This window comes from Struthio camelus, chromosome Z (genome assembly GCF_040807025.1).
Source record: "Struthio camelus isolate bStrCam1 chromosome Z, bStrCam1.hap1, whole genome shotgun sequence".
In the NCBI taxonomy this organism is placed as follows: Eukaryota; Metazoa; Chordata; class Aves; order Struthioniformes; family Struthionidae; genus Struthio; species Struthio camelus.
In genome coordinates this window covers 46,454,279-46,480,541 of record NC_090982.1, presented here as the reverse complement: position 1 = coordinate 46,480,541, position 26,263 = coordinate 46,454,279, and positions in this window count along the sequence as shown.

The following is a 26,263-nucleotide window of genomic DNA, read 5'->3' as shown; positions in this document are numbered from 1 at the left end:
GGGTTAGGGTTAGGCTGGAGAAATCGGGACAGCCTGGAGGCGCCATTGCAGGGGCTCTGCAAAGGGGCTGCCAAGGCAAGGGCGGCCCTGCCAACACACCTGCCCTCGCACCACTTTCTCGTCTCGACCACCCGGGGGTACTTACTCCCACCATCGGGTCCCGGAAAATCCTCTAGGGTTAGGGTTAGGGTTAGGGTTAGGCTGGAGAAATAGGGACAGCCTGGAGGCACCATTGCAGGGGCTCTGCAAAGGGGCTGCCAAGGCAAGGGCGGCCCTGCCAACACACCTGCCCTCGCACCACTTGCTCGTCTCGACCACCCGGGGGTACTTACTCCCACCATCGGGCCCCAGAAATCCTCTAGGGTTAGGGTTAGGGTTAGGGTTAGGCTGGAGAAATCGGGACAGCCTGGAGGCGCCATTGCAGGGGCTCTGCAAAGGGGCTGCCAAGGCAAGGGCGGCCCTGCCAACACACCTGCCCTCGCACCACTTTCTCGTCTCGACCACCCGGGGGCGCTTACTCCCACCATTGGGCCCCAGAAAACCTCTAGGGTTAGGGTTAGGGTTAGGGTTAGGCTGGAGAAATAGGGACTGCCTGGAGGCACCATTGCAGGGGCTCTGCAAAGGGGCTGCCAAGGCAAGGGCGGCCCTGCCAACACACCTGCCCTCGCACCACTTTCTCGTCTCGACCACCCGGGGGTACTTACTCCCACCATCGGGCCCCAGAAATCCTCTAGGGTTAGGGTTAGGGTTAGGGTTAGGCTGGAGAAATAGGGACAGCCTGGAGGCGCCATTGCAGGGGCTCTGCAAAGGGGCTGCCAAGGCAAGGGCGGCCCTGCCAACACACCTGCCCTCGCACCACTTTCTCGTCTCGACCACCCGGGGGCGCTTACTCCCACCATTGGGCCCCAGAAAACCTCTAGGGTTAGGGTTAGGCTTAGGGTTAGGCTGGAGAAATAGGGACTGCCTGGAGGCGCCATTGCAGGGGCTCTGCAAAGGGGCTGCCAAGGCAAGGGCGGCCCTGCCAACACACCTGCCCTCGCACCACTTTCTCGTCTCGACCACCCGGGGGCGCTTACTCCCACCATCGGGCCCCAGAAAATCCTCTAGGGTTAGGGTTAGGGTTAGGGTTAGGCTGGAGAAATAGGGACAGCCTGGAGGCACCATTGCAGGGGCTCTGCAAAGGGGCTGCCAAGGCAAGGGCGGCCCTGCCAACACACCTGCCCTCGCACCACTTTCTCGTCTCGACCACCCGGGGGCGCTTACTCCCACCATCGGGCCCCGGAAAATCCTCTAGGGTTAGGGTTAGGGTTAGGGTTAGGCTGGAGAAATAGGGACAGCCTGGAGGCGCCATTGCAGGGGCTCTGCAAAGGGGCTGCCAAGGCAAGGGCGGCCCTGCCAACACACCTGCCCTCGCACCACTTTCTCGTCTCGACCACCCGGGGGCGCTTACTCCCACCATCGGGCCCCAGAAATCCTCTAGGGTTAGGGTTAGGGTTAGGGTTAGGCTTGAGAAATAGGGACAGCCTGGAGGCGCCATTGCAGGGGCTCTGCAAAGGGGCTGCCAAGGCAAGGGCGGCCCTGCCAACACACCTGCCCTCGCACCACTTTCTCGTCTCGACCACCCGGGGGCGCTTACTCCCACCATTGGGCCCCAGAAATCCTCTAGGGTTAGGGTTAGGGTTAGGGTTAGGCTGGAGAAATAGGGACTGCCTGGAGGCACCATTGCAGGGGCTCTGCAAAGGGGCTGCCAAGGCAAGGGCGGCCCTGCCAACACACCTGCCCTCGCACCACTTTCTCGTCTCGACCACCCGGGGCCACTTACTCCCACCATCGGGCCCCAGAAAATCCTCTAGGGTTAGGGTTAGGGTTAGCGTTAGGCTGGAGAAATAGGGACAGCCTGGAGGCGCCATTGCAGGGGCTCTGCAAAGGGGCTGCCAAGGCAAGGGCGGCCCTGCCAACACACCTGCCCTCGCACCACTTTCTCGTCTCGACCACCCGGGGGTACTTACTCCCACCATCGGGTCCCGGAAAATCCTCTAGGGTTAGGGTTAGGGTTAGGGTTAGGCTGGAGAAATAGGGACAGCCTGGAGGCACCATTGCAGGGGCTCTGCAAAGGGGCTGCCAAGGCAAGGGCGGCCCTGCCAACACACCTGCCCTCGCACCACTTGCTCGTCTCGACCACCCGGGGGTACTTACTCCCACCATCGGGCCCCAGAAATCCTCTAGGGTTAGGGTTAGGGTTAGGGTTAGGCTGGAGAAATAGGGACAGCCTGGAGGCGCCATTGCAGGGGCTCTGCAAAGGGGCTGCCAAGGCAAGGGCGGCCCTGCCAACACACCTGCCCTCGCACCACTTTCTCGTCTCGACCACCCGGGGGCGCTTACTCCCACCATTGGGCCCCAGAAAACCTCTAGGGTTAGGGTTAGGGTTAGGGTTAGGCTGGAGAAATAGGGACAGCCTGGAGGCACCATTGCAGGGGCTCTGCAAAGGGGCTGCCAAGGCAAGGGCGGCCCTGCCAACACACCTGCCCTCGCACCACTTTCTCGTCTCGACCACCCGGGGGTACTTACTCCCACCATCAGGCCCCAGAAATCCTCTAGGGTTAGGGTTAGGGTTAGGCTGGAGAAATAGGGACAGCCTGGAGGCGCCATTGCAGGGGCTCTGCAAAGGGGCTGCCAAGGCAAGGGCGGCCCTGCCAACACACCTGCCCTCGCACCACTTTCTCGTCTCGACCACCCGGGGGCGCTTACTCCCACCATTGGGCCCCAGAAAACCTCTAGGGTTAGGGTTAGGCTTAGGGTTAGGCTGGAGAAATAGGGACTGCCTGGAGGCGCCATTGCAGGGGCTCTGCAAAGGGGCTGCCAAGGCAAGGGCGGCCCTGCCAACACACCTGCCCTCGCACCACTTTCTCGTCTCGACCACCCGGGGGCGCTTACTCCCACCATCGGGCCCCGGAAAATCCTCTAGGGTTAGGGTTAGGGTTAGGGTTAGGCTGGAGAAATAGGGACAGCCTGGAGGCACCATTGCAGGGGCTCTGCAAAGGGGCTGCCAAGGCAAGGGCGGCCCTGCCAACACACCTGCCCTCGCACCACTTTCTCGTCTCGACCACCCGGGGGCGCTTACTCCCACCATCGGGCCCCGGAAAATCCTCTAGGGTTAGGGTTAGGGTTAGGGTTAGGCTTGAGAAATAGGGACAGCCTGGAGGCGCCATTGCAGGGGCTCTGCAAAGGGGCTGCCAAGGCAAGGGCGGCCCTGCCAACACACCTGCCCTCGCACCACTTTCTCGTCTCGACCACCCGGGGGCGCTTACTCCCACCATCGGGCCCCGGAAAATCCTCTAGGGTTAGGGTTAGGGTTAGGGTTAGGCTGGAGAAATAGGGACAGCCTGGAGGCACCATTGCAGGGGCTCTGCAAAGGGGCTGCCAAGGCAAGGGCGGCCCTGCCAACACACCTGCCCTCGCACCACTTTCTCGTCTCGACCACCCGGGGGCACTTACTCCCACCATTGGGCCCCAGAAATCCTCTAGGGTTAGGGTTAGGGTTAGGGTTAGGCTGGAGAAATCGGGACAGCCTGGAGGCGCCATTGCAGGGGCTCTGCAAAGGGGCTGCCAAGGCAAGGGCGGCCCTGCCAACACACCTGCCCTCGCACCACTTTCTCGTCTCGACCACCCGGGGGCGCTTACTCCCACCATTGGGCCCCAGAAAACCTCTAGGGTTAGGGTTAGGGTTAGGGTTAGGCTGGAGAAATAGGGACAGCCTGGAGGCACCATTGCAGGGGCTCTGCAAAGGGGCTGCCAAGGCAAGGGCGGCCCTGCCAACACACCTGCCCTCGCACCACTTTCTCGTCTCGACCACCCGGGGGTACTTACTCCCACCATCGGGCCCCAGAAATCCTCTAGGGTTAGGGTTAGGGTTAGGGTTAGGCTGGAGAAATAGGGACAGCCTGGAGGCGCCATTGCAGGGGCTCTGCAAAGGGGCTGCCAAGGCAAGGGCGGCCCTGCCAACACACCTGCCCTCGCACCACTTTCTCGTCTCGACCACCCGGGGGCGCTTACTCCCACCATTGGGCCCCAGAAAACCTCTAGGGTTAGGGTTAGGCTTAGGGTTAGGCTGGAGAAATAGGGACTGCCTGGAGGCGCCATTGCAGGGGCTCTGCAAAGGGGCTGCCAAGGCAAGGGCGGCCCTGCCAACACACCTGCCCTCGCACCACTTTCTCGTCTCGACCACCCGGGGGCGCTTACTCCCACCATCGGGCCCCGGAAAATCCTCTAGGGTTAGGGTTAGGGTTAGGGTTAGGCTGGAGAAATAGGGACAGCCTGGAGGCACCATTGCAGGGGCTCTGCAAAGGGGCTGCCAAGGCAAGGGCGGCCCTGCCAACACACCTGCCCTCGCACCACTTTCTCGTCTCGACCACCCGGGGGCGCTTACTCCCACCATCGGGCCCCGGAAAATCCTCTAGGGTTAGGGTTAGGGTTAGGGTTAGGCTTGAGAAATAGGGACAGCCTGGAGGCGCCATTGCAGGGGCTCTGCAAAGGGGCTGCCAAGGCAAGGGCGGCCCTGCCAACACACCTGCCCTCGCACCACTTTCTCGTCTCGACCACCCGGGGGCGCTTACTCCCACCATCGGGCCCCGGAAAATCCTCTAGGGTTAGGGTTAGGGTTAGGGTTAGGCTGGAGAAATAGGGACAGCCTGGAGGCACCATTGCAGGGGCTCTGCAAAGGGGCTGCCAAGGCAAGGGCGGCCCTGCCAACACACCTGCCCTCGCACCACTTTCTCGTCTCGACCACCCGGGGGCACTTACTCCCACCATTGGGCCCCAGAAATCCTCTAGGGTTAGGGTTAGGGTTAGGGTTAGGCTGGAGAAATCGGGACAGCCTGGAGGCGCCATTGCAGGGGCTCTGCAAAGGGGCTGCCAAGGCAAGGGCGGCCCTGCCAACACACCTGCCCTCGCACCACTTTCTCGTCTCGACCACCCAGGGGCACTTACTCCCATCATTGGGCCCCGGAAATCCTCTAGGGTTAGGGTTAGGGTTAGGGTTAGGGTGGAGAAATAGGGACAGCCTGGAGGCACCATTGCAGGGGCTCTGCAAAGGGGCTGCCAAGGCAAGGGCGGCCCTGCCAACACACCTGCCCTCGCACCACTTTCTCGTCTCGACCACCCGGGGGCACTTACTCCCACCATCGGGTCCCGGAAAACCTCTAGGGTTAGGGTTAGGGTTAGGGTTAGGCTGGAGAAATTGGGACAGCCTGGAGGCGCCATTGCAGGGGCTCTGCAAAGGGGCTGCCAAGGCAAGGGCGGCCCTGCCAACACACCTGCCCTCGCACCACTTTCTCGTCTCGACCACCCGGGGGTACTTACTCCCACCATCGGGCCCCAGAAATCCTCTAGGGTTAGGGTTAGGGTTAGGGTTAGGCTGGAGAAATCGGGACAGCCTGGAGGCGCCATTGCAGGGGCTCTGCAAAGGGGCTGCCAAGGCAAGGGCGGCCCTGCCAACACACCTGCCCTCGCACCACTTTCTCGTCTCGACCACCCGGGGGCACTTACTCCCACCATCGTGTCCCGGAAAACCTCTAGGGTTAGGGTTAGGGTTAGGGTTAGGCTGGAGAAATAGGGACAGCCTGGAGGCGCCATTGCAGGGGCTCTGCAAAGGGGCTGCCAAGGCAAGGGCGGCCCTGCCAACACACCTGCCCTCGCACCACTTTCTCGTCTCGACCACCCGGGGGCACTTACTCCCACCATCGGGCCCCGGAAAATCCTCTAGGGTTCGGGTTAGGGTTAGGGTTAGGCTTGAGAAATCGGGACAGCCTGGAGGCACCATTGCAGGGGCTCTGCAAAGGGGCTGCCAAGGCAAGGGCGGCCCTGCCAACACACCTGCCCTCGCACCACTTTCTCGTCTCGACCACCCGGGGGCACTTACTCCCACCATCGGGCCCCGGAAAATCCTCTAGGGTTAGGGTTAGGGTTAGGGTTAGGCTGGAGAAATAGGGACAGCCTGGAGGCACCATTGCAGGGGCTCTGCAAAGGGGCTGCCAAGGCAAGGGCGGCCCTGCCAACACACCTGCCCTCGCACCACTTTCTCGTCTCGACCACCCGGGGGCGCTTACTCCCACCATCGGGCCCCGGAAAATCCTCTAGGGTTAGGGTTAGGGTTAGGGTTAGGCTTGAGAAATAGGGACAGCCTGGAGGCGCCATTGCAGGGGCTCTGCAAAGGGGCTGCCAAGGCAAGGGCGGCCCTGCCAACACACCTGCCCTCGCACCACTTTCTCGTCTCGACCACCCGGGGGCACTTACTCCCACCATTGGGCCCCAGAAATCCTCTAGGGTTAGGGTTAGGCTTAGGGTTAGGCTGGAGAAATAGGGACAGCCTGGAGGCGCCATTGCAGGGGCTCTGCAAAGGGGCTGCCAAGGCAAGGGCGGCCCTGCCAACACACCTGCCCTCGCACCACTTTCTCGTCTCGACCACCCGGGGGCACTTACTCCCACCATCGGGCCCCGGAAATCCTCTAGGGTTAGGGTTAGGGTTAGGGTTAGGCTGGAGAAATAGGGACAGCCTGGAGGCGCCATTGCAGGGGCTCTGCAAAGGGGCTGCCAAGGCAAGGGCGGCCCTGCCAACACACCTGCCCTCGCACCACTTTCTCGTCTCGACCACCCGGGGGCGCTTACTCCCACCATTGGGCCCCAGAAAACCTCTAGGGTTAGGGTTAGGGTTAGGGTTAGGCTGGAGAAATAGGGACAGCCTGGAGGCACCATTGCAGGGGCTCTGCAAAGGGGCTGCCAAGGCAAGGGCGGCCCTGCCAACACACCTGCCCTCGCACCACTTTCTCGTCTCGACCACCCGGGGGTACTTACTCCCACCATCAGGCCCCAGAAATCCTCTAGGGTTAGGGTTAGGGTTAGGCTGGAGAAATAGGGACAGCCTGGAGGCGCCATTGCAGGGGCTCTGCAAAGGGGCTGCCAAGGCAAGGGCGGCCCTGCCAACACACCTGCCCTCGCACCACTTTCTCGTCTCGACCACCCGGGGGTACTTACTCCCACCATCGGGCCCCAGAAATCCTCTAGGGTTAGGGTTAGGGTTAGGCTGGAGAAATAGGGACAGCCTGGAGGCGCCATTGCAGGGGCTCTGCAAAGGGGCTGCCAAGGCAAGGGCGGCCCTGCCAACACACCTGCCCTCGCACCACTTTCTCGTCTCGACCACCCGGGGGCGCTTACTCCCACCATTGGGCCCCAGAAAATCCTCTAGGGTTAGGGTTAGGGTTAGGGTTAGGCTGGAGAAATAGGGACAGCCTGGAGGCGCCATTGCAGGGGCTCTGCAAAGGGGCTGCCAAGGCAAGGGCGGCCCTGCCAACACACCTGCCCTCGCACCACTTTCTCGTCTCGACCACCCGGGGGCGCTTACTCCCACCATCGGGCCCCGGAAAATCCTCTAGGGTTAGGGTTAGGGTTAGGGTTAGGCTGGAGAAATCGGGACAGCCTGGAGGCACCATTGCAGGGGCTCTGCAAAGGGGCTGCCAAGGCAAGGGCGGCCCTGCCAACACACCTGCCCTCGCACCACTTTCTCGTCTCGACCACCCGGGGGCGCTTACTCCCACCATCGGGCCCCGGAAATCCTCTAGGGTTAGGGTTAGGGTTAGGGTTAGGCTGGAGAAATAGGGACAGCCTGGAGGCGCCATTGCAGGGGCTCTGCAAAGGGGCTGCCAAGGCAAGGGCGGCCCTGCCAACACACCTGCCCTCGCACCACTTTCTCGTCTCGACCACCCGGGGGCACTTACTCCCACCATCGGGTCCCGGAAAATCCTCTAGGGTTAGGGTTAGGCTTAGGGTTAGGCTGGAGAAATAGGGACAGCCTGGAGGCGCCATTGCAGGGGCTCTGCAAAGGGGCTGCCAAGGCAAGGGCGGCCCTGCCAACACACCTGCCCTCGCACCACTTTCTCGTCTCGACCACCCGGGGCCACTTACTCCCACCATCGGGCCCCGGAAAATCCTCTAGGGTTAAGGTTAGGGTTAGGGTTAGGCTGGAGAAATCGGGACAGCCTGGAGGCGCCATTGCAGGGGCTCTGCAAAGGGGCTGCCAAGGCAAGGGCGGCCCTGCCAACACACCTGCCCTCGCACCACTTTCTCGTCTCGACCACCCGGGGGCACTTACTCCCACCATCAGGTCCCGGAAAATCCTCTAGGGTTAGGGTTAGGGTTAGAGTTAGGCTGGAGAAATCGGGACAGCCTGGAGGCGCCATTGCAGGGGCTCTGCAAAGGGGCTGCCAAGGCAAGGGCGGCCCTGCCAACACACCTGCCCTCGCACCACTTTCTCGTCTCGACCACCCGGGGGCACTTACTCCCACCATCGGGTCCCGGAAAACCTCTAGGGTTAGGGTTAGGCTTAGGGTTAGGCTGGAGAAATAGGGACAGCCTGGAGGCGCCATTGCAGGGGCTCTGCAAAGGGGCTGCCAAGGCAAGGGCGGCCCTGCCAACACACCTGCCCTCGCACCACTTTCTCGTCTCGACCACCCGGGGGCACTTACTCCCACCATCGGGCCCCAGAAATCCTCTAGGGTTAGGGTTAGGGTTAGGCTGGAGAAATAGGGACAGCCTGGAGGCACCATTGCAGGGGCTCTGCAAAGGGGCTGCCAAGGCAAGGGCGGCCCTGCCAACACACCTGCCCTCGCACCACTTTCTCGTCTCGACCACCCGGGGGCGCTTACTCCCACCATTGGGCCCCAGAAAATCCTCTAGGGTTAGGGTTAGGCTTAGGGTTAGGCTGGAGAAATCGGGACAGCCTGGAGGCGCCATTGCAGGGGCTCTGCAAAGGGGCTGCCAAGGCAAGGGCGGCCCTGCCAACACACCTGCCCTCGCACCACTTTCTCGTCTCGACCACCCGGGGGCGCTTACTCCCACCATCGGGTCCCGGAAAATCCTCTAGGGTTAGGGTTAGGGTTAGGGTTAGGCTGGAGAAATCGGGACAGCCTGGAGGCACCATTGCAGGGGCTCTGCAAAGGGGCTGCCAAGGCAAGGGCGGCCCTGCCAACACACCTGCCCTCGCACCACTTTCTCGTCTCGAACACCCGGGAGCGCTTACTCCCACCATCGGGCCCCGGAAAATCCTCTAGGGTTAGGGTTAGGGTTAGGGTTAGGCTGGAGAAATCGGGACAGCCTGGAGGCGCCATTGCAGGGGCTCTGCAAAGGGGCTGCCAAGGCAAGGGCGGCCCTGCCAACACACCTGCCCTCGCACCACTTTCTCGTCTCGACCACCCGGGGGCACTTACTCCCACAATCGGGTCCCGGAAAATCCTCTAGGGTTAGGGTTAGGGCTGGGTTAGGCTTGAGAAATCGGGACAGCCTGGAGTCACCATTGCAGGGGCTCTGCAAAGGGGCTGCCAAGGCAAGGGCGGCCCTGCCAACACACCTGCCCTCGCACCACTTTCTCGTCTCGACCACCCGGGGGCACTTACTCCCACCATCGGGTCCCGGAAAATCCTCTAGGGTTAGGGTTAGGGTTAGGGTTAGGCTGGAGAAATCGGGACAGCCTGGAGGCGCCATTGCAGGGGCTCTGCAAAGGGGCTGCCAAGGCAAGGGCGGCCCTGCCAACACACCTGCCCTCGCACCACTTTCTCGTCTCGACCACCCGGGGCCACTTACTCCCACCATCGGGCCCCGGAAAATCCTCTAGGGTTAGGGTTAGGGTTAGGGTTAGGCTGGAGAAATCGGGACAGCCTGGAGGCGCCATTGCAGGGGCTCTGCAAAGGGGCTGCCAAGGCAAGGGCGGCCCTGCCAACACACCTGCCCTCGCACCACTTTCTCGTCTCGACCACCCGGGGGCACTTACTCCCACCATCAGGTCCCGGAAAATCCTCTAGGGTTAGGGTTAGGGTTAGAGTTAGGCTGGAGAAATCGGGACAGCCTGGAGGCGCCATTGCAGGGGCTCTGCAAAGGGGCTGCCAAGGCAAGGGCGGCCCTGCCAACACACCTGCCCTCGCACCACTTTCTCGTCTCGACCACCCGGGGGCACTTACTCCCACCATCGGGTCCCGGAAAACCTCTAGGGTTAGGGTTAGGCTTAGGGTTAGGCTGGAGAAATAGGGACAGCCTGGAGGCGCCATTGCAGGGGCTCTGCAAAGGGGCTGCCAAGGCAAGGGCGGCCCTGCCAACACACCTGCCCTCGCACCACTTTCTCGTCTCGACCACCCGGGGGTACTTACTCCCACCATCGGGCCCCAGAAATCCTCTAGGGTTAGGGTTAGGGTTAGGCTGGAGAAATAGGGACAGCCTGGAGGCGCCATTGCAGGGGCTCTGCAAAGGGGCTGCCAAGGCAAGGGCGGCCCTGCCAACACACCTGCCCTCGCACCACTTTCTCGTCTCGAACACCCGGGAGCGCTTACTCCCACCATCGGGCCCCGGAAAATCCTCTAGGGTTAGGGTTAGGGTTAGGGTTAGGCTGGAGAAATTGGGACAGCCTGGAGGCACCATTGCAGGGGCTCTGCAAAGGGGCTGCCAAGGCAAGGGCGGCCCTGCCAACACACCTGCCCTCGCACCACTTTCTCATCTCGACCACCCGGGGGCACTTACTCCCACCATCGGGTCCCGGAAAACCTCTAGGGTTAGGGTTAGGGTTAGGGTTAGGCTGGAGAAATCGGGACTGCCTGGAGGCGCCATTGCAGGGGCTCTGCAAAGGGGCTGCCAAGGCAAGGGCGGCCCTGCCAACACACCTGCCCTCGCACCACTTTCTCGTCTCGACCACCCGGGGGCGCTTACTCCCACCATCGGGTCCCGGAAAACCTCTAGGGTTAGGGTTAGGGTTAGGGTTAGGCTTGAGAAATCGGGACAGCCTGGAGGCGCCATTGCAGGGGCTCTGCAAAGGGGCTGCCAAGGCAAGGGCGGCCCTGCCAACACACCTGCCCTCGCACCACTTTCTCGTCTCGACCACCCGGGGGCACTTACTCCCACCATCGGGCCCCAGAAAATCCTCTAGGGTTAGGGTTAGGGTTAGGGTTAGGCTGGAGAAATCGGGACAGCCTGGAGGCGCCATTGCAGGGGCTCTGCAAAGGGGCTGCCAAGGCAAGGGCGGCCCTGCCAACACACCTGCCCTCGCACCACTTTCTCGTCTCGACCACCCGGGGGCACTTACTCCCACCATCGGGCCCCGGAAAATCCTCTAGGGTTAGGGTTAGGGTTAGGGTTAGGCTGGAGAAATCGGGACAGCCTGGAGGCGCCATTGCAGGGGCTCTGCAAAGGGGCTGCCAAGGCAAGGGCGGCCCTGCCAACACACCTGCCCTCGCACCACTTTCTCGTCTCGACCACCCGGGGGCACTTACTCCCACCATCGGGTCCCGGAAAACCTCTAGGGTTAGGGTTAGGGTTAGGGTTAGGCTTGAGAAATAGGGACAGCCTGGAGGCGCCATTGCAGGGGCTCTGCAAAGGGGCTGCCAAGGCAAGGGCGGCCCTGCCAACACACCTGCCCTCGCACCACTTTCTCGTCTCGACCACCCGGGGGCACTTACTCCCATCATTGGGCCCTGGAAATCCTCTAGGGTTAGGGTTAGGGTTAGGGTTAGGCTTGAGAAATAGGGACAGCCTGGAGGCGCCATTGCAGGGGCTCTGCAAAGGGGCTGCCAAGGCAAGGGCGGCCCTGCCAACACACCTGCCCTCGCACCACTTTCTCGTCTCGACCACCCGGGGGCACTTACTCCCACCATTGGGCCCCAGAAATCCTCTAGGGTTAGGGTTAGGGTTAGGGTTAGGCTGGAGAAATAGGGACAGCCTGGAGGCGCCATTGCAGGGGCTCTGCAAAGGGGCTGCCAAGGCAAGGGCGGCCCTGCCAACACACCTGCCCTCGCACCACTTTCTCGTCTCGAACACCCGGGAGCGCTTACTCCCACCATCGGGCCCCGGAAAATCCTCTAGGGTTAGGGTTAGGGTTAGGGTTAGGCTGGAGAAATAGGGACAGCCTGGAGGCGCCATTGCAGGGGCTCTGCAAAGGGGCTGCCAAGGCAAGGGCGGCCCTGCCAACACACCTGCCCTCGCACCACTTTCTCGTCTCGACCACCCGGGGGCACTTACTCCCACCATCGGGCCCCAGAAAATCCTCTAGGGTTAGGGTTAGGGTTAGGGTTAGGCTGGAGAAATAGGGACTGCCTGGAGGCACCATTGCAGGGGCTCTGCAAAGGGGCTGCCAAGGCAAGGGCGGCCCTGCCAACACACCTGCCCTCGCACCACTTTCTCGTCTCGACCACCCGGGGGCACTTACTCCCACCATCGGGTCCCGGAAAACCTCTAGGGTTAGGGTTAGGGTTAGGGTTAGGCTGGAGAAATCGGGACTGCCTGGAGGCGCCATTGCAGGGGCTCTGCAAAGGGGCTGCCAAGGCAAGGGCGGCCCTGCCAACACACCTGCCCTCGCACCACTTTCTCGTCTCGACCACCCGGGGGCACTTACTCCCACCATCGGGCCCCAGAAAATCCTCTAGGGTTAGGGTTAGGGTTAGGGTTAGGCTTGAGAAATCGGGACAGCCTGGAGGCGCCATTGCAGGGGCTCTGCAAAGGGGCTGCCAAGGCAAGGGCGGCCCTGCCAACACACCTGCCCTCGCACCACTTTCTCGTCTCGACCACCCGGGGGTACTTACTCCCACCATCGGGCCCCAGAAATCCTCTAGGGTTAGGGTTAGGGTTAGGCTGGAGAAATCGGGACAGCCTGGAGGCGCCATTGCAGGGGCTCTGCAAAGGGGCTGCCAAGGCAAGGGCGGCCCTGCCAACACACCTGCCCTCGCACCACTTGCTCGTCTCGACCACCCGGGGGCGCTTACTCCCACCATTGGGCCCCAGAAAATCCTCTAGGGTTAGGGTTAGGGTTAGGGTTAGGCTGGAGAAATAGGGACAGCCTGGAGGCGCCATTGCAGGGGCTCTGCAAAGGGGCTGCCAAGGCAAGGGCGGCCCTGCCAACACACCTGCCCTCGCACCACTTTCTCGTCTCGACCACCCGGGGGCGCTTACTCCCACCATCGGGCCCCGGAAAATCCTCTAGGGTTAGGGTTAGGGTTAGGGTTAGGCTGGAGAAATCGGGACAGCCTGGAGGCACCATTGCAGGGGCTCTGCAAAGGGGCTGCCAAGGCAAGGGCGGCCCTGCCAACACACCTGCCCTCGCACCACTTTCTCGTCTCGACCACCCGGGGGCACTTACTCCCACCATCGGGCCCCGGAAATCCTCTAGGGTTAGGGTTAGGGTTAGGGTTAGGCTGGAGAAATCGGGACAGCCTGGAGGCGCCATTGCAGGGGCTCTGCAAAGGGGCTGCCAAGGCAAGGGCGGCCCTGCCAACACACCTGCCCTCGCACCACTTTCTCGTCTCGACCACCCGGGGGCACTTACTCCCACCATCGGGTCCCGGAAAATCCTCTAGGGTTAGGGTTAGGCTTAGGGTTAGGCTGGAGAAATCGGGACAGCCTGGAGGCGCCATTGCAGGGGCTCTGCAAAGGGGCTGCCAAGGCAAGGGCGGCCCTGCCAACACACCTGCCCTCGCACCACTTTCTCGTCTCGACCACCCGGGGGCACTTACTCCCACCATCGGGCCCCGGAAATCCTCTAGGGTTAGGGTTAGGGTTAGGGTTAGGCTGGAGAAATAGGGACAGCCTGGAGGCGCCATTGCAGGGGCTCTGCAAAGGGGCTGCCAAGGCAAGGGCGGCCCTGCCAACACACCTGCCCTCGCACCACTTTCTCGTCTCGACCACCCGGGGGCACTTACTCCCACCATCGGGCCCCGGAAAATCCTCTAGGGTTAGGGTTAGGGTTAGGGTTAGGCTGGAGAAATCGGGACAGCCTGGAGGCGCCATTGCAGGGGCTCTGCAAAGGGGCTGCCAAGGCAAGGGCGGCCCTGCCAACACACCTGCCCTCGCACCACTTTCTCGTCTCGACCACCCGGGGGCACTTACTCCCACCATCGGGTCCCGGAAAACCTCTAGGGTTAGGGTTAGGCTTAGGGTTAGGCTTGAGAAATAGGGACAGCCTGGAGGCGCCATTGCAGGGGCTCTGCAAAGGGGCTGCCAAGGCAAGGGCGGCCCTGCCAACACACCTGCCCTCGCACCACTTTCTCGTCTCGACCACCCGGGGGTACTTACTCCCACCATCGGGCCCCAGAAATCCTCTAGGGTTAGGGTTAGGGTTAGGCTGGAGAAATAGGGACAGCCTGGAGGCGCCATTGCAGGGGCTCTGCAAAGGGGCTGCCAAGGCAAGGGCGGCCCTGCCAACACACCTGCCCTCGCACCACTTTCTCGTCTCGACCACCCGGGGGCGCTTACTCCCACCATTGGGCCCCAGAAAATCCTCTAGGGTTAGGGTTAGGGTTAGGGTTAGGCTGGAGAAATAGGGACTGCCTGGAGGCGCCATTGCAGGGGCTCTGCAAAGGGGCTGCCAAGGCAAGGGCGGCCCTGCCAACACACCTGCCCTCGCACCACTTTCTCGTCTCGACCACCCGGGGGCGCTTACTCCCACCATCGGGCCCCGGAAAATCCTCTAGGGTTAGGGTTAGGGTTAGGGTTAGGCTGGAGAAATCGGGACAGCCTGGAGGCACCATTGCAGGGGCTCTGCAAAGGGGCTGCCAAGGCAAGGGCGGCCCTGCCAACACACCTGCCCTCGCACCACTTTCTCGTCTCGACCACCCGGGGGCGCTTACTCCCACCATCGGGCCCCGGAAATCCTCTAGGGTTAGGGTTAGGGTTAGGGTTAGGCTGGAGAAATAGGGACAGCCTGGAGGCGCCATTGCAGGGGCTCTGCAAAGGGGCTGCCAAGGCAAGGGCGGCCCTGCCAACACACCTGCCCTCGCACCACTTTCTCGTCTCGACCACCCGGGGGCACTTACTCCCACCATCGGGTCCCGGAAAATCCTCTAGGGTTAGGGTTAGGCTTAGGGTTAGGCTGGAGAAATAGGGACAGCCTGGAGGCGCCATTGCAGGGGCTCTGCAAAGGGGCTGCCAAGGCAAGGGCGGCCCTGCCAACACACCTGCCCTCGCACCACTTTCTCGTCTCGACCACCCGGGGCCACTTACTCCCACCATCGGGCCCCGGAAAATCCTCTAGGGTTAAGGTTAGGTTTAGGGTTAGGCTGGAGAAATCGGGACAGCCTGGAGGCGCCATTGCAGGGGCTCTGCAAAGGGGCTGCCAAGGCAAGGGCGGCCCTGCCAACACACCTGCCCTCGCACCACTTTCTCGTCTCGACCACCCGGGGGCACTTACTCCCACCATCAGGTCCCGGAAAATCCTCTAGGGTTAGGGTTAGGGTTAGAGTTAGGCTGGAGAAATCGGGACAGCCTGGAGGCGCCATTGCAGGGGCTCTGCAAAGGGGCTGCCAAGGCAAGGGCGGCCCTGCCAACACACCTGCCCTCGCACCACTTTCTCGTCTCGACCACCCGGGGGCACTTACTCCCACCATCGGGTCCCGGAAAACCTCTAGGGTTAGGGTTAGGCTTAGGGTTAGGCTGGAGAAATAGGGACAGCCTGGAGGCGCCATTGCAGGGGCTCTGCAAAGGGGCTGCCAAGGCAAGGGCGGCCCTGCCAACACACCTGCCCTCGCACCACTTTCTCGTCTCGACCACCCGGGGGTACTTACTCCCACCATCGGGCCCCAGAAATCCTCTAGGGTTAGGGTTAGGGTTAGGCTGGAGAAATAGGGACAGCCTGGAGGCACCATTGCAGGGGCTCTGCAAAGGGGCTGCCAAGGCAAGGGCGGCCCTGCCAACACACCTGCCCTCGCACCACTTTCTCGTCTCGACCACCCGGGGGCGCTTACTCCCACCATTGGGCCCCAGAAAATCCTCTAGGGTTAGGGTTAGGCTTAGGGTTAGGCTGGAGAAATCGGGACAGCCTGGAGGCGCCATTGCAGGGGCTCTGCAAAGGGGCTGCCAAGGCAAGGGCGGCCCTGCCAACACACCTGCCCTCGCACCACTTTCTCGTCTCGACCACCCGGGGGCGCTTACTCCCACCATCGGGTCCCGGAAAATCCTCTAGGGTTAGGGTTAGGGTTAGGGTTAGGCTGGAGAAATCGGGACAGCCTGGAGGCACCATTGCAGGGGCTCTGCAAAGGGGCTGCCAAGGCAAGGGCGGCCCTGCCAACACACCTGCCCTCGCACCACTTTCTCGTCTCGAACACCCGGGAGCGCTTACTCCCACCATCGGGCCCCGGAAAATCCTCTAGGGTTAGGGTTAGGGTTAGGGTTAGGCTGGAGAAATCGGGACAGCCTGGAGGCGCCATTGCAGGGGCTCTGCAAAGGGGCTGCCAAGGCAAGGGCGGCCCTGCCAACACACCTGCCCTCGCACCACTTTCTAGTCTCGACCACCCGGGGGCACTTACTCCCACAATCGGGTCCCGGAAAATCCTCTAGGGTTAGGGTTAGGGCTGGGTTAGGCTTGAGAAATCGGGACAGCCTGGAGTCACCATTGCAGGGGCTCTGCAAAGGGGCTGCCAAGGCAAGGGCGGCCCTGCCAACACACCTGCCCTCGCACCACTTTCTCGTCTCGACCACCCGGGGGCACTTACTCCCACCATCGGGTCCCGGAAAATCCTCTAGGGTTAGGGTTAGGGTTAGGGTTAGGCTGGAGAAATCGGGACAGCCTGGAGGCGCCATTGCAGGGGCTCTGCAAAGGGGCTGCCAAGGCAAGGGCGGCCCTGCCAACACACCTGCCCTCGCACCACTTTCTCGTCTCGACCACCCGGGGGCACTTACTCCCACCATCGGGCCCCGGAAAATCCTCTAGGGTTAGGGTTAGGGTTAGGGTTAGGCTGGAGAAATCGGGACAGCCTGGAGGCGCCATTGCAGGGGCTCTGCAAAGGGGCTGCCAAGGCAAGGGCGGCCCTGCCAACACACCTGCCCTCGCACCACTTTCTCGTCTCGACCACCCGGGGGCACTTACTCCCACCATCAGGTCCCGGAAAATCCTCTAGGGTTAGGGTTAGGGTTAGAGTTAGGCTGGAGAAATCGGGACAGCCTGGAGGCGCCATTGCAGGGGCTCTGCAAAGGGGCTGCCAAGGCAAGGGCGGCCCTGCCAACACACCTGCCCTCGCACCACTTTCTCGTCTCGACCACCCGGGGGCACTTACTCCCACCATCGGGTCCCGGAAAACCTCTAGGGTTAGGGTTAGGCTTAGGGTTAGGCTGGAGAAATAGGGACAGCCTGGAGGCGCCATTGCAGGGGCTCTGCAAAGGGGCTGCCAAGGCAAGGGCGGCCCTGCCAACACACCTGCCCTCGCACCACTTTCTCGTCTCGACCACCCGGGGGTACTTACTCCCACCATCGGGCCCCAGAAATCCTCTAGGGTTAGGGTTAGGGTTAGGCTGGAGAAATAGGGACAGCCTGGAGGCGCCATTGCAGGGGCTCTGCAAAGGGGCTGCCAAGGCAAGGGCGGCCCTGCCAACACACCTGCCCTCGCACCACTTTCTCGTCTCGAACACCCGGGAGCGCTTACTCCCACCATCGGGCCCCGGAAAATCCTCTAGGGTTAGGGTTAGGGTTAGGGTTAGGCTGGAGAAATTGGGACAGCCTGGAGGCACCATTGCAGGGGCTCTGCAAAGGGGCTGCCAAGGCAAGGGCGGCCCTGCCAACACACCTGCCCTCGCACCACTTTCTCATCTCGACCACCCGGGGGCACTTACTCCCACCATCGGGTCCCGGAAAACCTCTAGGGTTAGGGTTAGGGTTAGGGTTAGGCTGGAGAAATCGGGACTGCCTGGAGGCGCCATTGCAGGGGCTCTGCAAAGGGGCTGCCAAGGCAAGGGCGGCCCTGCCAACACACCTGCCCTCGCACCACTTTCTCGTCTCGACCACCCGGGGGCGCTTACTCCCACCATCGGGTCCCGGAAAACCTCTAGGGTTAGGGTTAGGGTTAGGGTTAGGCTGGAGAAATCGGGACAGCCTGGAGGCGCCATTGCAGGGGCTCTGCAAAGGGGCTGCCAAGGCAAGGGCGGCCCTGCCAACACACCTGCCCTCGCACCACTTTCTCGTCTCGACCACCCGGGGGCACTTACTCCCACCATCGGGCCCCAGAAAATCCTCTAGGGTTAGGGTTAGGGTTAGGGTTAGGCTGGAGAAATCGGGACAGCCTGGAGGCGCCATTGCAGGGGCTCTGCAAAGGGGCTGCCAAGGCAAGGGCGGCCCTGCCAACACACCTGCCCTCGCACCACTTTCTCGTCTCGACCACCCGGGGGCACTTACTCCCACCATCGGGCCCCGGAAAATCCTCTAGGGTTAGGGTTAGGGTTAGGGTTAGGCTGGAGAAATCGGGACAGCCTGGAGGCGCCATTGCAGGGGCTCTGCAAAGGGGCTGCCAAGGCAAGGGCGGCCCTGCCAACACACCTGCCCTCGCACCACTTTCTCGTCTCGACCACCCGGGGGCACTTACTCCCACCATCGGGTCCCGGAAAACCTCTAGGGTTAGGGTTAGGGTTAGGGTTAGGCTGGAGAAATAGGGACAGCCTGGAGGCGCCATTGCAGGGGCTCTGCAAAGGGGCTGCCAAGGCAAGGGCGGCCCTGCCAACACACCTGCCCTCGCACCACTTTCTCGTCTCGACCACCCGGGGGCACTTACTCCCATCATTGGGCCCTGGAAATCCTCTAGGGTTAGGGTTAGGGTTAGGGTTAGGCTTGAGAAATAGGGACAGCCTGGAGGCGCCATTGCAGGGGCTCTGCAAAGGGGCTGCCAAGGCAAGGGCGGCCCTGCCAACACACCTGCCCTCGCACCACTTTCTCGTCTCGACCACCCGGGGGCACTTACTCCCACCATTGGGCCCCAGAAATCCTCTAGGGTTAGGGTTAGGCTTAGGGTTAGGCTGGAGAAATAGGGACAGCCTGGAGGCGCCATTGCAGGGGCTCTGCAAAGGGGCTGCCAAGGCAAGGGCGGCCCTGCCAACACACCTGCCCTCGCACCACTTTCTCGTCTCGAACACCCGGGAGCGCTTACTCCCACCATCGGGCCCCAGAAAATCCTCTAGGGTTAGGGTTAGGGTTAGGGTTAGGCTGGAGAAATAGGGACAGCCTGGAGGCGCCATTGCAGGGGCTCTGCAAAGGGGCTGCCAAGGCAAGGGCGGCCCTGCCAACACACCTGCCCTCGCACCACTTTCTCGTCTCGACCACCCGGGGGCACTTACTCCCACCATCGGGCCCCAGAAAATCCTCTAGGGTTAGGGTTAGGGTTAGGGTTAGGCTGGAGAAATAGGGACTGCCTGGAGGCACCATTGCAGGGGCTCTGCAAAGGGGCTGCCAAGGCAAGGGCGGCCCTGCCAACACACCTGCCCTCGCACCACTTTCTCGTCTCGACCACCCGGGGGCACTTACTCCCACCATCGGGTCCCGGAAAACCTCTAGGGTTAGGGTTAGGGTTAGGGTTAGGCTGGAGAAATCGGGACTGCCTGGAGGCGCCATTGCAGGGGCTCTGCAAAGGGGCTGCCAAGGCAAGGGCGGCCCTGCCAACACACCTGCCCTCGCACCACTTTCTCGTCTCGACCACCCGGGGGCACTTACTCCCACCATCGGGCCCCAGAAAATCCTCTAGGGTTAGGGTTAGGGTTAGGGTTAGGCTTGAGAAATCGGGACAGCCTGGAGGCGCCATTGCAGGGGCTCTGCAAAGGGGCTGCCAAGGCAAGGGCGGCCCTGCCAACACACCTGCCCTCGCACCACTTTCTCGTCTCGACCACCCGGGGGTACTTACTCCCACCATCGGGCCCCAGAAATCCTCTAGGGTTAGGGTTAGGGTTAGGCTGGAGAAATCGGGACAGCCTGGAGGCGCCATTGCAGGGGCTCTGCAAAGGGGCTGCCAAGGCAAGGGCGGCCCTGCCAACACACCTGCCCTCGCACCACTTGCTCGTCTCGACCACCCGGGGGCGCTTACTCCCACCATTGGGCCCCAGAAAATCCTCTAGGGTTAGGGTTAGGGTTAGGGTTAGGCTGGAGAAATAGGGACAGCCTGGAGGCGCCATTGCAGGGGCTCTGCAAAGGGGCTGCCAAGGCAAGGGCGGCCCTGCCAACACACCTGCCCTCGCACCACTTTCTCGTCTCGACCACCCGGGGGCGCTTACTCCCACCATCGGGCCCCGGAAAATCCTCTAGGGTTAGGGTTAGGGTTAGGGTTAGGCTGGAGAAATCGGGACAGCCTGGAGGCACCATTGCAGGGGCTCTGCAAAGGGGCTGCCAAGGCAAGGGCGGCCCTGCCAACACACCTGCCCTCGCACCACTTTCTCGTCTCGACCACCCGGGGGCACTTACTCCCACCATCGGGCCCCGGAAATCCTCTAGGGTTAGGGTTAGGGTTAGGGTTAGGCTGGAGAAATAGGGACAGCCTGGAGGCGCCATTGCAGGGGCTCTGCAAAGGGGCTGCCAAGGCAAGGGCGGCCCTGCCAACACACCTGCCCTCGCACCACTTTCTCGTCTCGACCACCCGGGGGCACTTACTCCCACCATCGGGTCCCGGAAAATCCTCTAGGGTTAGGGTTAGGCTTAGGGTTAGGCTGGAGAAATCGGGACAGCCTGGAGGCGCCATTGCAGGGGCTCTGCAAAGGGGCTGCCAAGGCAAGGGCGGCCCTGCCAACACACCTGCCCTCGCACCACTTTCTCGTCTCGACCACCCGGGGCCACTTACTCCCACCATCGGGCCCCGGAAAATCCTCTAGGGTTAAGGTTAGGGTTAGGGTTAGGCTTGAGAAATCGGGACAGCCTGGAGGCGCCATTGCAGGGGCTCTGCAAAGGGGCTGCCAAGGCAAGGGCGGCCCTGCCAACACACCTGCCCTCGCACCACTTTCTCGTCTCGACCACCCGGGGGCACTTACTCCCACCATCAGGTCCCGGAAAATCCTCTAGGGTTAGGGTTAGGGTTAGAGTTAGGCTGGAGAAATCGGGACAGCCTGGAGGCGCCATTGCAGGGGCTCTGCAAAGGGGCTGCCAAGGCAAGGGCGGCCCTGCCAACACACCTGCCCTCGCACCACTTTCTCGTCTCGACCACCCGGGGGCACTTACTCCCACCATCGGGTCCCGGAAAACCTCTAGGGTTAGGGTTAGGCTTAGGGTTAGGCTGGAGAAATAGGGACAGCCTGGAGGCGCCATTGCAGGGGCTCTGCAAAGGGGCTGCCAAGGCAAGGGCGGCCCTGCCAACACACCTGCCCTCGCACCACTTTCTCGTCTCGACCACCCGGGGGTACTTACTCCCACCATCGGGCCCCAGAAATCCTCTAGGATTAGGGTTAGGGTTAGGCTGGAGAAATAGGGACAGCCTGGAGGCACCATTGCAGGGGCTCTGCAAAGGGGCTGCCAAGGCAAGGGCGGCCCTGCCAACACACCTGCCCTCGCACCACTTTCTCGTCTCGACCACCCGGGGGCACTTACTCCCACCATTGGGCCCCAAAAAATCCTCTAGGGTTAGGGTTAGGCTTAGGGTTAGGCTGGAGAAATCGGGACAGCCTGGAGGCGCCATTGCAGGGGCTCTGCAAAGGGGCTGCCAAGGCAAGGGCGGCCCTGCCAACACACCTGCCCTCGCACCACTTTCTCGTCTCGACCACCCGGGGGCGCTTACTCCCACCATCGGGTCCCGGAAAATCCTCTAGGGTTAGGGTTAGGGTTAGGGTTAGGCTGGAGAAATCGGGACAGCCTGGAGGCGCCATTGCAGGGGCTCTGCAAAGGGGCTGCCAAGGCAAGGGCGGCCCTGCCAACACACCTGCCCTCGCACCACTTTCTCGTCTCGAACACCCGGGAGCGCTTACTCCCACCATCGGGCCCCGGAAAATCCTCTAGGGTTAGGGTTAGGGTTAGGGTTAGGCTGGAGAAATCGGGACAGCCTGGAGGCGCCATTGCAGGGGCTCTGCAAAGGGGCTGCCAAGGCAAGGGCGGCCCTGCCAACACACCTGCCCTCGCACCACTTTCTCGTCTCGACCACCCGGGGGCACTTACTCCCACAATCGGGTCCCGGAAAATCCTCTAGGGTTAGGGTTAGGGCTGGGTTAGGCTTGAGAAATCGGGACAGCCTGGAGTCACCATTGCAGGGGCTCTGCAAAGGGGCTGCCAAGGCAAGGGCGGCCCTGCCAACACACCTGCCCTCGCACCACTTTCTCGTCTCGACCACCCGGGGCCACTTACTCCCACCATCGGGTCCCGGAAAATCCTCTAGGGTTAGGGTTAGGGTTAGGGTTAGGCTGGAGAAATAGGGACAGCCTGGAGGCGCCATTGCAGGGGCTCTGCAAAGGGGCTGCCAAGGCAAGGGCGGCCCTGCCAACACACCTGCCCTCGCACCACTTTCTCGTCTCGACCACCCGGGGCCACTTACTCCCACCATCGGGCCCCGGAAAATCCTCTAGGGTTAAGGTTAGGGTTAGGGTTAGGCTGGAGAAATCGGGACAGCCTGGAGGCGCCATTGCAGGGGCTCTGCAAAGGGGCTGCCAAGGCAAGGGCGGCCCTGCCAACACACCTGCCCTCGCACCACTTTCTCGTCTCGACCACCCGGGGCCACTTACTCCCACCATCAGGTCCCGGAAAATCCTCTAGGGTTAGGGTTAGGGTTAGAGTTAGGCTGGAGAAATCGGGACAGCCTGGAGGCGCCATTGCAGGGGCTCTGCAAAGGGGCTGCCAAGGCAAGGGCGGCCCTGCCAACACACCTGCCCTCGCACCACTTTCTCGTCTCGACCACCCGGGGGCACTTACTCCCACCATCGGGTCCCGGAAAACCTCTAGGGTTAGGGTTAGGCTTAGGGTTAGGCTGGAGAAATAGGGACAGCCTGGAGGCGCCATTGCAGGGGCTCTGCAAAGGGGCTGCCAAGGCAAGGGCGGCCCTGCCAACACACCTGCCCTCGCACCACTTTCTCGTCTCGACCACCCGGGGGTACTTACTCCCACCATCGGGCCCCAGAAATCCTCTAGGGTTAGGGTTAGGGTTAGGCTGGAGAAATCGGGACAGCCTGGAGGCGCCATTGCAGGGGCTCTGCAAAGGGGCTGCCAAGGCAAGGGCGGCCCTGCCAACACACCTGCCCTCGCACCACTTTCTCGTCTCGAACACCCGGGAGCGCTTACTCCCACCATCGGGCCCCGGAAAATCCTCTAGGGTTAGGGTTAGGGTTAGGGTTAGGCTGGAGAAATTGGGACAGCCTGGAGGCACCATTGCAGGGGCTCTGCAAAGGGGCTGCCAAGGCAAGGGCGGCCCTGCCAACACACCTGCCCTCGCACCACTTTCTCATCTCGACCACCCGGGGGCACTTACTCCCACCATCGGGTCCCGGAAAACCTCTAGGGTTAGGGTTAGGGTTAGGGTTAGGCTGGAGAAATCGGGACAGCCTGGAGGCGCCATTGCAGGGGCTCTGCAAAGGGGCTGCCAAGGCAAGGGCGGCCCTGCCAACACACCTGCCCTCGCACCACTTTCTCGTCTCGACCACCCGGGGGCGCTTACTCCCACCATCGGGCCCCAGAAAATCCTCTAGGGTTAGGGTTAGTGTTAGGGTTAGGCTGGAGAAATTGGGACAGCCTGGAGGCACCATTGCAGGGGCTCTGCAAAGGGGCTGCCAAGGCAAGGGCGGCCCTGCCAACACACCTGCCCTCGCACCACTTTCTCGTCTCGACCACCCGGGGGCACTTACTCCCACCATCGGGTCCCGGAAAACCTCTAGGGTTAGGGTTAGGGTTAGGGTTAGGCTTGAGAAATCGGGACAGCCTGGAGGCGCCATTGCAGGGGCTCTGCAAAGGGGCTGCCAAGGCAAGGGCGGCCCTGCCAACACACCTGCCCTCGCACCACTTTCTCGTCTCGACCACCCGGGGGCACTTACTCCCACCATCGGGCCCCAGAAAATCCTCTAGGGTTAGGGTTAGGGTTAGGGTTAGGCTGGAGAAATCGGGACAGCCTGGAGGCGCCATTGCAGGGGCTCTGCAAAGGGGCTGCCAAGGCAAGGGCGGCCCTGCCAACACACCTGCCCTCGCACCACTTTCTCGTCTCGACCACCCGGGGGCACTTACTCCCACCATCGGGCCCCGGAAAATCCTCTAGGGTTAGGGTTAGGGTTAGGGTTAGGCTGGAGAAATCGGGACAGCCTGGAGGCGCCATTGCAGGGGCTCTGCAAAGGGGCTGCCAAGGCAAGGGCGGCCCTGCCAACACACCTGCCCTCGCACCACTTTCTCGTCTCGACCACCCGGGGGCACTTACTCCCACCATCGGGTCCCGGAAAACCTCTAGGGTTAGGGTTAGGGTTAGGGTTAGGCTGGAGAAATAGGGACAGCCTGGAGGCGCCATTGCAGGGGCTCTGCAAAGGGGCTGCCAAGGCAAGGGCGGCCCTGCCAACACACCTGCCCTCGCACCACTTTCTCGTCTCGACCACCCGGGGGCACTTACTCCCATCATTGGGCCCTGGAAATCCTCTAGGGTTAGGGTTAGGGTTAGGGTTAGGCTTGAGAAATAGGGACAGCCTGGAGGCGCCATTGCAGGGGCTCTGCAAAGGGGCTGCCAAGGCAAGGGCGGCCCTGCCAACACACCTGCCCTTGCACCACTTTCTCGTCTCGACCACCCGGGGGCACTTACTCCCACCATCGGGCCCCAGAAAATCCTCTAGGGTTAGGGTTAGGGTTAGGGTTAGGCTGGAGAAATCGGGACAGCCTGGAGGCGCCATTGCAGGGACTCTGCAAAGGGGCTGCCAAGGCAAGGGCGGCCCTGCCAACACACCTGCCCTCGCACCACTTTCTCGTCTCGAACACCCGGGAGCGCTTACTCCCACCATCGGGCCCCGGAAAATCCTCTAGGGTTAGGGTTAGGGTTAGGGTTAGGCTGGAGAAATAGGGACAGCCTGGAGGCACCATTGCAGGGGCTCTGCAAAGGGGCTGCCAAGGCAAGGGCGGCCCTGCCAACACACCTGCCCTCGCACCACTTTCTCGTCTCGACCACCCGGGGGCACTTACTCCCACCATCGGGTCCCGGAAAACCTCTAGGGTTAGGGTTAGGGTTAGGGTTAGGCTTGAGAAATAGGGACAGCCTGGAGGCGCCATTGCAGGGGCTCTGCAAAGGGGCTGCCAAGGCAAGGGCGGCCCTGCCAACACACCTGCCCTCGCACCACTTTCTCGTCTCGACCACCCGGGGGCACTTACTCCCACCATCGGGCCCCAGAAAATCCTCTAGGGTTAGGGTTAGGGTTAGGGTTAGGCTGGAGAAATAGGGACTGCCTGGAGGCACCATTGCAGGGGCTCTGCAAAGGGGCTGCCAAGGCAAGGGCGGCCCTGCCAACACACCTGCCCTCGCACCACTTTCTCGTCTCGACCACCCGGGGGCACTTACTCCCACCATCGGGTCCCGGAAAACCTCTAGGGTTAGGGTTAGGGTTAGGGTTAGGCTGGAGAAATAGGGACTGCCTGGAGGCGCCATTGCAGGGGCTCTGCAAAGGGGCTGCCAAGGCAAGGGCGGCCCTGCCAACACACCTGCCCTCGCACCACTTTCTCGTCTCGACCACCCGGGGGCACTTACTCCCACCATCGGGCCCCAGAAAATCCTCTAGGGTTAGGGTTAGGGTTAGGGTTAGGCTTGAGAAATCGGGACAGCCTGGAGGCGCCATTGCAGGGGCTCTGCAAAGGGGCTGCCAAGGCAAGGGCGGCCCTGCCAACACACCTGCCCTCGCACCACTTTCTCGTCTCGACCACCCGGGGGCGCTTACTCCCACCATTGGGCCCCAGAAAACCTCTAGGGTTAGGGTTAGGGTTAGGCTTGAGAAATCGGGACAGCCTGGAGGCACCATTGCAGGGGCTCTGCAAAGGGGCTGCCAAGGCAAGGGCGGCCCTGCCAACACACCTGCCCTCGCACCACTTTCTCGTCTCGACCACCCGGGGGCACTTACTCCCACCATCGGGCCCCAGAAATCCTCTAGGGTTAGGGTTAGGGTTAGGGTTAGGCTGGAGAAATCGGGACAGCCTGGAGGCGCCATTGCAGGGGCTCTGCAAAGGGGCTGCCAAGGCAAGGGCGGCCCTGCCAACACACCTGCCCTCGCACCACTTTCTCGTCTCGACCACCCGGGGGCGCTTACTCCCACCATCGGGTCCCGGAAAATCCTCTAAGGTTAGGGTTAGGGTTAGGGTTAGGGTTAGGCTTGAGAAATCGGGACAGCCTGGAGGCACCATTGCAGGGGCTCTGCAAAGGGGCTGCCAAGGCAAGGGCGGCCCTGCCAACACACCTGCCCTCGCACCACTTTCTCGTCTCGACCACCCGGGGGCACTTACTCCCACCATCGGGTCCCGGAAAATCCTCTAGGGTTAGGGTTAGGCTTAGGGTTAGGCTGGAGAAATAGGGACAGCCTG